At 69.6% G+C, this 10,000-nt stretch overlaps 1 non-coding gene across 1 annotated transcript; it reads right to left on the bottom strand.

Annotated features, from left to right (window-relative positions):
- Positions 1–9,516: 9,516 nt before the first annotated feature.
- Positions 9,517–9,635, bottom strand: LOC148023757 (5S ribosomal RNA). The gene has a single exon (XR_015694008.1). It is a non-coding gene; the product is annotated as a 5S ribosomal RNA (ribosomal RNA).
- Between the last annotated feature and the right edge of the window lie 365 nt (positions 9,636–10,000).

Below are 10,000 nucleotides of genomic sequence, written 5' to 3'. Positions count from 1 at the left end.
CACCACACCACACCACCCCTCCCCCCCCTCCAAAATTCACCCCCCACCCCCCTCAACACACACCACCCCACACCTCCCCTCCCCCCCCCCCAAAAATTCCCCCCCCCCCTCAACACACACCACCACATCCCCCCCCCTCAAAAATCCCCCCCCCCCTCAACACACAAAACACCACCCCTCCCCCCCCCCCTCAAAAATCCCCCCCCCCCCCAACACACACCACACCACACCACACCACACCTCCCCCCCCCTCCAAATTTTGCCCCCCCCCCCCCCCAAAAAATTGGCCCCCCCCCTCAACACACACCACCCCTCCCCCCCCTCCAAAATTCGCCCCCCCCCCCCCTCAAAAATCCCCCCCCACCTCAACACACACCACACCACACCACACCAACCCTCCCCTTCCCCCCTCCAAATTTCGCCTTCCCCTCAACACACACCACCCCACCCCTCCCCCCCCCCCAAAAATTCGCCCCCCCCGTCCAAATTTCGCCCCTTCCCCCCCCAAAAATTCCCCCCCCCCCCTCAACACACACCACACCACACCACCCCACACGACGCCTCCCCCCCCCTCAAAAATCCCCCCCCCCCCTCAACACACACCACACCACACCACCCCTCCCCCCCCCTCAAAAATCCCCCCCCTCAACACACACCACACCACCCCTCCCCTTCCCCCCCTCCGAATTTCGCCCGCCCCTCAACACACACCACCCCACCCCTCCCCCCCCCCCCGCCCCCAAAAAATTCGCCCCCCCCCCAACACACACCACCCCACCCCCCCCCCCCCCAAAAATTCGGCCACCCCCCTCAACACACACCACACCACACACCCCCTCCCCCCCTCCAAAATTTGCCCCCCCCCCCCCCCCCCCCAAAAATTCGCGCCCCCCCCCCCCTCAATACACACCTCCCCACCCCCCCCCCCCCCTCAACAAACACCACACCACCCCTCCCCCCCCCTCAAAAATCCCCCCCCCCCCTCAACACACACCACACCACACCACCCCTCCCCCCCCCCCCCCCCCCCCAAAAAATCACCCCCCCGCCCCCCTCAACACACACCACCCCACCCCCCCCCCCCCACAACACACACCACACAACCCCTCCCCCCCCCCTCAAAAATTCCCCGCCCCCCCCTCAACACACACCACACCACCCCTCCCCCCCCTCAAAAATCCCCCCCCCCCCTCAACACACACCACACCACACCACCCCTCCCCCCCCCCCCCCCCAAAAAATCCCCCCCCGCCCCCCTCAACACACACCACCCCACCCCCTCCCCCCCCACAACACACACCACACAACCCCTCCCCCCCCCTCAAAAATTCCCCGCCCCCCCCTCAACACACACCACACCACCCCTCCCCCCCCCTCAAAAATCCCCCCCCCCCTCAACACACACCACACCACACCACCCCTCCCCCCCCCCCCCAAAAAAATCCCCCCCCCGCCCCCCTCAACACACACCACCCCACCCCCCCCCCCACAACACACACCACACAACCCCTCCCCCCCCCCTCAAAAATTCCCCGCCCCCCCCTCAACACACACCACACCACCCCTCCCCCCCCCTCAAAAATCCCCCCCCCCCCCCTCCAAATTTTGCCCCCCCCCCCAAAAAATTGGCCCCCCCCCTCAACACACACCACACCACACCACCCCTCCCCCCCCCCCTCCAAAATTCGCCCCCCCCCCCCCCCCCCCCCTCAACACACACCACCCCACCCCCCCCCTCAACACACACCACACCACCCCTCCCCCCCCCCTCAAAAATCCCCCCCCCCCTCAACACACACCACAACACCCCTCCCCCCCCGCCCCAAAAATTCGCCCCCCCCTCAACACACACCACACCACACCACCGCTCCCCCCCCCCCCTCCAAAATTCGCCCCCCCCCCAAAAATTTCCCACCCCTCCCCCCTCAACACACACCACCCCACCCCCCCCCCCCAACACACACCACACCACCCCTCCCCCCCCCCCTCAACACACACCACACCACACCACCCCTCCCCCCCCCTCCAAAATTCGCCCCCCCCCCCCCCCCCCTCAACACACACCACCCCACCCCCCCCCTCAACACACACCACACCACCCCTCCCCCCCAAAAAATTTGGCCACCCCCCTCAACACACACCACACCACACCACACCACCCCTCCCCCCCCCCCCCCCCAAAATTCGCCCCCCCCCCCTCAATACACACCTCCCCACCCTTCCCCCCCCCCCCGCCCCCAACACACACCACCCCTCCCCCCCCCCCAAAAATTCGCCCCCCCCCCCCCCCTCAATACACACCTCCCCACCCTTCCCCCCCCCCCTCAACACACACCACACCACACCACACCACCCCTCCCCTTCCCCCCCTCCAAATTTCGCCCCCCCCTCAACACACACCACCCCACCCCTCCCCCCCCCCCTCCAAATTTCGCCCCTTCTCCCCCCCAAAAATTCCCCCCCCCCCCCTCCCTCAACACACACCACACCACACCACCCCTCCCCCCCCCACCCCCCTCAACACACACCACCCCACACCACCCCTCCCCCCCCCAAAAATCCCCCCCCCCAACACACACCACCCCACCCCCCCCCCCCCAACACACACCTCACCACCCCTCCCCCCCCCTCAAAAATTCCCCCCCCCCCCCCCCCTCAACACACAAAACACCACCCCTCCCCCCCCCCCCTCAAAACACACCACACCACACCACCCCTCCCCCCCCCCCCTCCAAATTTTGCCCCCCCCCCCCCCCCCAAAAAAATTGGCCCCCCCCTCAACACACACCACACCACACCACCCCTCCCCCCCCCTCCAAAATTCGCCCCCCACCCCCCTCAACACACACCACCCCACACCTCCCCTCCCCCCCCCCAAAAATTTCCCCCCCCCCCCAACACACACCACCACATCCCCCCCCCCCCCTCAAAACACACCACACCACCCCTCCCCCCCCCTCAAAAATCCCCCCCCCCCCCCCTCAACACACAAAACACCACCCCTCCCCCCCCCCCCCCTCAAAAATCCCCCCCCCCAACACACACCACACCACACCACCCCTCCCCCCCCCCCTCCAAATTTTGCCCCCCCCCCCAAAAAATTGGCCCCCCCCTCAACACACACCACCCCTCCCCCCCCCTCCAAAATTCGCCCCCCCCACCCCTCAAAAATCCCCCCCCCCCCCCCTCAACACACACCACACCAACCCTCCCCTTCCCCCCTCCAAATTTCGCCTTCCCCTCAACACACACCACCCCACCCCTCCCCCCCCCCCCCCCCCGTCCAAATTTCGCCCCTTCCCCCCCCAAAAATTCGCCCCCCCCCTCAACACACACCACCCCACACCACGCCTCCCCCCCCTCAAAAATTCCCCCCCCCCCCTCAACACACACCACACCACACCACCCCTCCCCCTCCCTCAAAAATCCCCCCCCCTCAACACACACCACACCACCCGTCCCCTTCCCCCCCTCCGAATTTCGCCCCCCCCTCAACACACTCCACCCCACCCCTCCCCCCCCCCGCCCCCAAAAAATTCGCCCCCCCCCCCCAACACACACCACCCCACCCCCCCCCCCCCCCCCAAAATTCGGCCACCCCCCTCAACACACACCACACCACACACCCCCTCCCCCCCTCCAAAATTTCCCCCCCCCCCCCCCCCCGCCCCCAACACAAACCACCCCTCCCACCCCCCCCCAAAAATTCGCGCCCCCCCCCCCCCTCAATACACACCTCCCCACCCCCCCCCCCCTCAACAAACACCACACCACCCCTCCCCGCCCCCTCAAAAATCCCCTCCCCCCCCCCCTCAACACACACCACACCACCCCTCCCCCCCCCCCCCAAAAATCCCCCCCCCCCCCCCCCCCCAACACACACCACCCCAACCCCCCCCCCAACACACACCACACAACCGCTCCCCCCCCCTCAAAAATTCCCCGCCCCCCCCTCAACACACACCACACCACCCCGCCCCCCCCTCAACACACACCACACCACCCCTCCCCCCCCCCTCAACACACCCACACCACCCCACCTCTCCTCCAAAATTCTCCCCCCCCCCCCTCAACACACACCACACCACACCACCCCTCCCCCCCCCTCCAAAATTTGCCCCCCCACCCCCCGGCCCCAACACACACCACCCCTCCCCCCCCCTCCCAAAAATTCGCCCCCCCCCTCAATACACACCTCCCCACCCTTTCCCCCCCCCCCCTCAACACACACCACACCACCCCTCCCCCCCCCCCCCCCAAAAATCCCCCCCCCCCCCAACACACACCACCCCACCCCCCCCCCCAACACACACCACACAACCGCTCCCCCCCCTCAAAAATTCCCCGCCCCCCCCTCAACACACACCACACCACCCCGCCCCCCCCTCAACACACACCACACCACCCCTCCCCCCCCCCTCAACACACCCACACCACCCCACCTCTCCTCCAAAATTCTCCCCCCCCCCCTCAACACACACCACACCACACCACCCCTCCCCCCCCCTCCAAAATTTGCCCCCCACCCCCCGGCCCCAACACACACCACCCCTCCCCCCCCCCCCCAAAAATTCGCCCCCCCCCTCAATACACACCTCCCCACCCTTTCCCCCCCCCCCCTCAACACACACCACACCACCCCTCCCCCCCCTCTCAAAAATCCCCCCCCCCCCCCCTCAACACACACCACACCACCCCTCCCCTTCCCCCCCTCCAAATTTCGCCCACCCCTCAACACACATTACCCCACCCCTCCCCCCCCCCCCCCAAAAATTCGCCCCCCCCCCCTCAACACACACCACCCCACACCACACCACCCCTCCCCCCCCCCAAAAAAATCCCCCCCCCCCCCGCCCTCAACACACACCACCCCCCCCCCCTCAACACACACCACACCACACCACCCCTCCCCCCCCCCCCCTCAAAAATCCCCCCCCCCCCTCAACACACACCACACCACACCACACCACACCACCCCTCCCCTTCCCCCCCTCGAAATTTCGCCCCCCCCTCAACACACACCACCCCACCCCTCCCCCCCCCCGCCCCAAAAATTCGCCCCCCCCTCCAAATTTCGCCCCTTCCCCCCTCGTCACTCCCCCACCCAACCCAACCCCGCGCCACCCCCATGACACGGCACACCCCCCCACCCCACCGCACCCCCCCACGACGCCCCCCCCCCCCCGCACCCCACCTCGAAAAACCCCGCTCCCTCCACGCCACACCACAAATGCCTCCGAAAACCCTGCTCGACCCACCCCACCCCGCGTCACCCCCCCACGACATGGCGCACCCCCCACCCCACCGCACCCCCCAACGACGCCGCCCCGCACCCCACCTCGAAAAACCCCGCTCCCTCCATACCACCCCACCACGCCTCCGAAAACCCCGCTCGACCCACCCCACCTCGCGTCAGCCCCCCACGACACGGCACACCCCCCACACCCCACCGCACCCCCCCACGACGCGGCGCATATCCCCCCCCCCCCCCCCCGCACCCCACCTCGAAAAACCCCGCTCGACCCACCCAACCCCGCGTCACTCCCTCAGGACACGGCGCACCCCCCCACCCCACCGCACCCCCCCACGACGCCCCCCCGCACCCCACCTCGAAAAACCCCGCTCGACCCACCCAACCCCGCGTCACCCCCCCACGACACGGCGCACCCCCCCACCCCACCGCACCCCCCCACGACGCCCCCCCCCGCACCCCACCTCGAAAAACCCCGCTCCATCCACGCCACACCACCACGCCTCCGAAAACCCCGCTCGACCCACCCCACCCCGCGTCTCCCCCCCACGACACGGCGCACCCCCCACCCCACCGCACCCCCCAACGACGACGCCCCGCACCCCACCTCGAAAAACCCCGCTCCCTCCATACCACCCCACCACTCCTCCGAAAACCCCGCTCGACCCACCCCACCTCGCGTCAGCCCCCCACGACACGGCACACCCCCCACACCCCACCGCACCCCCCCACGACGCGGCGCATATCCCCCCCCCCCCCCCCCGCACCCCACCTCGAAAAACCCCGCTCGACCCACCCAACCCCGCGTCACTCCCTCAGGACACGGCGCACCCCCCCACCCCACCGCACCCCCCCACGACGCCCCCCCGCACCCCACCTCGAAAAACCCCGCTCGACCCACCCAACCCCGCGTCACCCCCCCACGACACGGCGCACCCCCCCACCCCACCGCACCCCCCCACGACGCCCCCCCCCGCACCCCACCTCGAAAAACCCCGCTCCATCCACGCCACACCACCACGCCTCCGAAAACCCCGCTCGACCCACCCCACCCCGCGTCTCCCCCCCACGACACGGCGCACCCCCCACCCCACCGCACCCCCCAACGACGACGCCCCGCACCCCACCTCGAAAAACCCCGCTCCCTCCATACCACCCCACCACTCCTCCGAAAACCCCGCTCGACCCACCCCACCTCGCGTCAGCCCCCCACGACACGGCACACCCCCCACACCCCACCGCACCCCCCCACGACGCGGCGCATATCCCCCCCCCCCGCACCCCACCTCGAAAAACCCCACTCGACCCACCCAACCCCGCGTCACTCCCCCAGGACACGGCGCACCCCCCCACGACGCGGCGCATATCCCCCCCCCCCCCCCCGCACCCCACCTCAAAAAACCCCGCTCGACCCACCCCACCCCGCGTCACCCCCCCACGACACGGCGCACCCCCCCACCCCACCGCACCCCCCCACGACGCCCCCCCCCGCACCCCACCTCGAAAAACCCCGCTCCCTCCACGCCACACCACCACGCCTCCGAAAACCCCGCTCGACCCACCCCACCCCGCGTCTCCCCCCCACGACACGGCGCACCCCCCCACGACGCCCCCCCGCACCCCACCTCGGAAAACCGCGCTCCCTCCACAGCACCCCACCTCTCCTCCAAAAACCCCGCTCGACCACCCCCACCCCGCGTCACCCCCCAGGACGCCCCCCCGCACCCCACCTCGAAAAACCCCGCTCCCTCCACAGCACCCCACCTCTCCTCCAAAAACCCCGCTTGACCACCCCAACCCCGCGTCACTCCCCCACGACACGGCGCACCCCCCCACGACACGGCGCACCCCCCCACGACGCCCCCCCGCACCCCACCTCGGAAAACCGCGCTCCCTCCACAGCACCCCACCTCTCCTCCAAAAACCCCGCTCGACCACCCCCACCCCGCGTCACCCCCCAGGACGCCCCCCCGCACCCCACCTCGAAAAACCCCGCTCCCTCCACAGCACCCCACCTCTCCTCCAAAAACCCCGCTCGACCCACCCCACCCCGCTCGACCCACCCCACCCCGCGTCACCCCCCCCACGACACGGCGCACCCCCGCACCCCACCTCGAAAAACCCCGCTCCCTCCACAGCACCCCGCCACGCCTCCGAAAACCCCGCTCGACCCACCCCACCCCGCGTCACCCCCCACGACACGGCGCACCCCCCCACCCCACCGCACCCCCCCACGACGCCCCCCCGCACCCCACCTCGAAAAACCGCGCTCCCTCCACAGCACCCCACCTCTCCTCCAAAAACCCCGCTCGACCACCCCCACCCCGCGTCACCCCCCAGGACGCCCCCCCGCACCCCACCTCGAAAAACCCCGCTCCCTCCACAGCACCCCACCTCTCCTCCAAAAACCCCGCTTGACCACCCCAACCCCGCGTCACTCCCCCACGACACGGCGCACCCCCCCACCCCACCGCACCCCCCCACGACGCCCCCCCGCACCCCAGCTCGAAAAACCGCGCTCCCTCCACAGCACCCCACCTCTCCTCCAAAAACCCCGCTCGACCACCCCCACCCCGCGTCACCCCCCCACGACGCCCCCCCGCACTCCACCTCGAAAAACCCCGCTCCCTCCACAGCACCCCACCTCTCCTCCAAAAACCCCACCTCTCCTCCAAAAACCCCGCTTGACCACCCCAACCCCGCGTCACTCCCCCATGACACGGCGCACCCCCCCACGACGCCCCCCCCGCACCCCACCTCGAAAAACCCCGCTCCCTCCACACCACCCCGCCACGCCTCCAAAAAACCGCGCTCGACCCACCCCACCCCGCGTCACGGCGCACCCCCCACCCCACCGCACCCCCCCACGACGCCCCCCCCCCCCACCCCACCTCGAAAGACCGCGCTCCATCCACAGCACCCCACCTCTCCTCCAAAAACCCCGCTCGACCCACCCCACCCCGCGTCACCCCCCCACCACACGGCGCACCCCCCCACGACGCCCCCCCGCACCCCACCTCGAAAAACCCCGCTCCCTCCACAGCACCCCGCCACGCCTCCGAAAACCCCGCTCGACCCACCCCACCCCGCGTCACCCGCCACGACACGGCGCACCCCCCCACAACGCCCCCCCCGCACCCACCTCGAAAAACCCCGCTCCCTCCACGCCTCCGAAAACCCCGCTCGACCCACCCCACCCCGCGTCACCCCCCCCACGACACGGCGCACCCCCGCACCCCACCTCGAAAAACCCCGCTCCCTCCACAGCACCCCGCCACGCCTCCGAAAACCCCGCTCGACCCACCCCACCCCGCGTCACCCCCCACGACACGGCGCACCCCCCCACCCCACCGCACCCCCCCACGACGCCCCCCCCGCACCCCACCTCGAAAAACCCCGCTCCCTCCACGCCTCCGAAAACCCCGCTCGACCCACCCCACCCCGCGTCACCCCCCCACGACGCCCCCGCGCACCCCACCTCGGAAAACCCGCTGCATCCACACCACCCCACCCCGCGTCACGGCACACCCCACCGCACCCCCCCTCGACGCGGCGCATCCCCCCCGCACCCCACCTCGAAAAACCCCGCTCCATCGACACGACCCCGCCACGCCTCCAAAAACCCCGCTCGACCCAGCCCACCCCGCGTCACCCCCCCACGACACGGCGCACCCTCCACCCCACCGCACCCCCCGACGACGCGGCGTATCCCCCGCGCACCCCACCTCCAAAAACCCCGCTCGACCCACGGCACGTCACCTCACCCCCCCACGACATGGCACACCCTCCCTCTTTAGAAATCGCGCTCCGCAATGACACGGCACACACACCCCACTGCACACGACCCCCTCCCGCGACACGGAACCTTCCACCCCCCGACGGACCTCCTCAAGAAACCCCCCCACGACATGGCACCCCCCCGCGACATGGCACACCCTCCCTCCTCAGAAATCCCCGCTCCAACAACCCGCCCGCGCAACATGGCACGCCCTCCCTCCTCGGAAAAACCCCGCTCCACCGAACCCCCCCACAACATGGCACACCCTCCGCTCCCAAAATACCTCGCATCTTGAGGAGGGGGTATCACGTGAGAGCGAGGCAGAGGGAGGGGCCAGGCACGACGTACGCAAAGACAATCGCGACGAGGAGAGGAGGCGCCGCGTCATGGCAAGGCGAGGGGGTTTCCTACCACGATGTCAGCGTTGGAGAGTCGAGACGTGATCCGAGGGGATTTCCATGCCACGGTCTCGAAACAAGCATGCAAAAGGGTGCAGCACCAGGACTTCCCGGGAGGTCACCCATCCCAGTACTGTTCTGGCCCAAGCGCGCTTAACTGCGGAGTTCTGATGGGATCCGGTGTATTAGCGCTGGTGTGACCGCACCACAAACACAAAGGAATTCCAAAGAGCTCTTGTATACTCGGAAAGTGGCACGAGAGAGCCCAAGAGCGAGGCATGGCGGCATGCCATGCCGCTCATGCCACGGAGGACGCGACTAAACGCGAACCCTAAACCCCGCGCACATGGAGGCGACGCACAAAAGATTGAATGCCGCCGTCGCGTGCCATTTCTAACACGAAGGGCAAGCATCCACGTGAAGAGCACCCCGTGCACACATAGGCGACGACGTAGAAAAGATCGAGCCGCAGAATACGTGCCACGGAGGACACGCGCCCACGGCATGCCACAAGGCGGTGGGGGAGAGGGGGGCATGCCATTCATACCACGAGGACCCGTGTCCACGCGAGCA

This window comes from Lygodium microphyllum, chromosome 16, assembly GCF_053477565.2.
Source record: "Lygodium microphyllum isolate KBCC chromosome 16, Lygodium_microphyllum_v1.1.10, whole genome shotgun sequence".
NCBI classification, from domain to species: domain Eukaryota; kingdom Viridiplantae; phylum Streptophyta; class Polypodiopsida; order Schizaeales; family Lygodiaceae; genus Lygodium; species Lygodium microphyllum.
The sequence above is the reverse complement of the archived record's forward strand: the minus strand, read 5'-3'. Positions and strand labels throughout refer to the sequence as shown.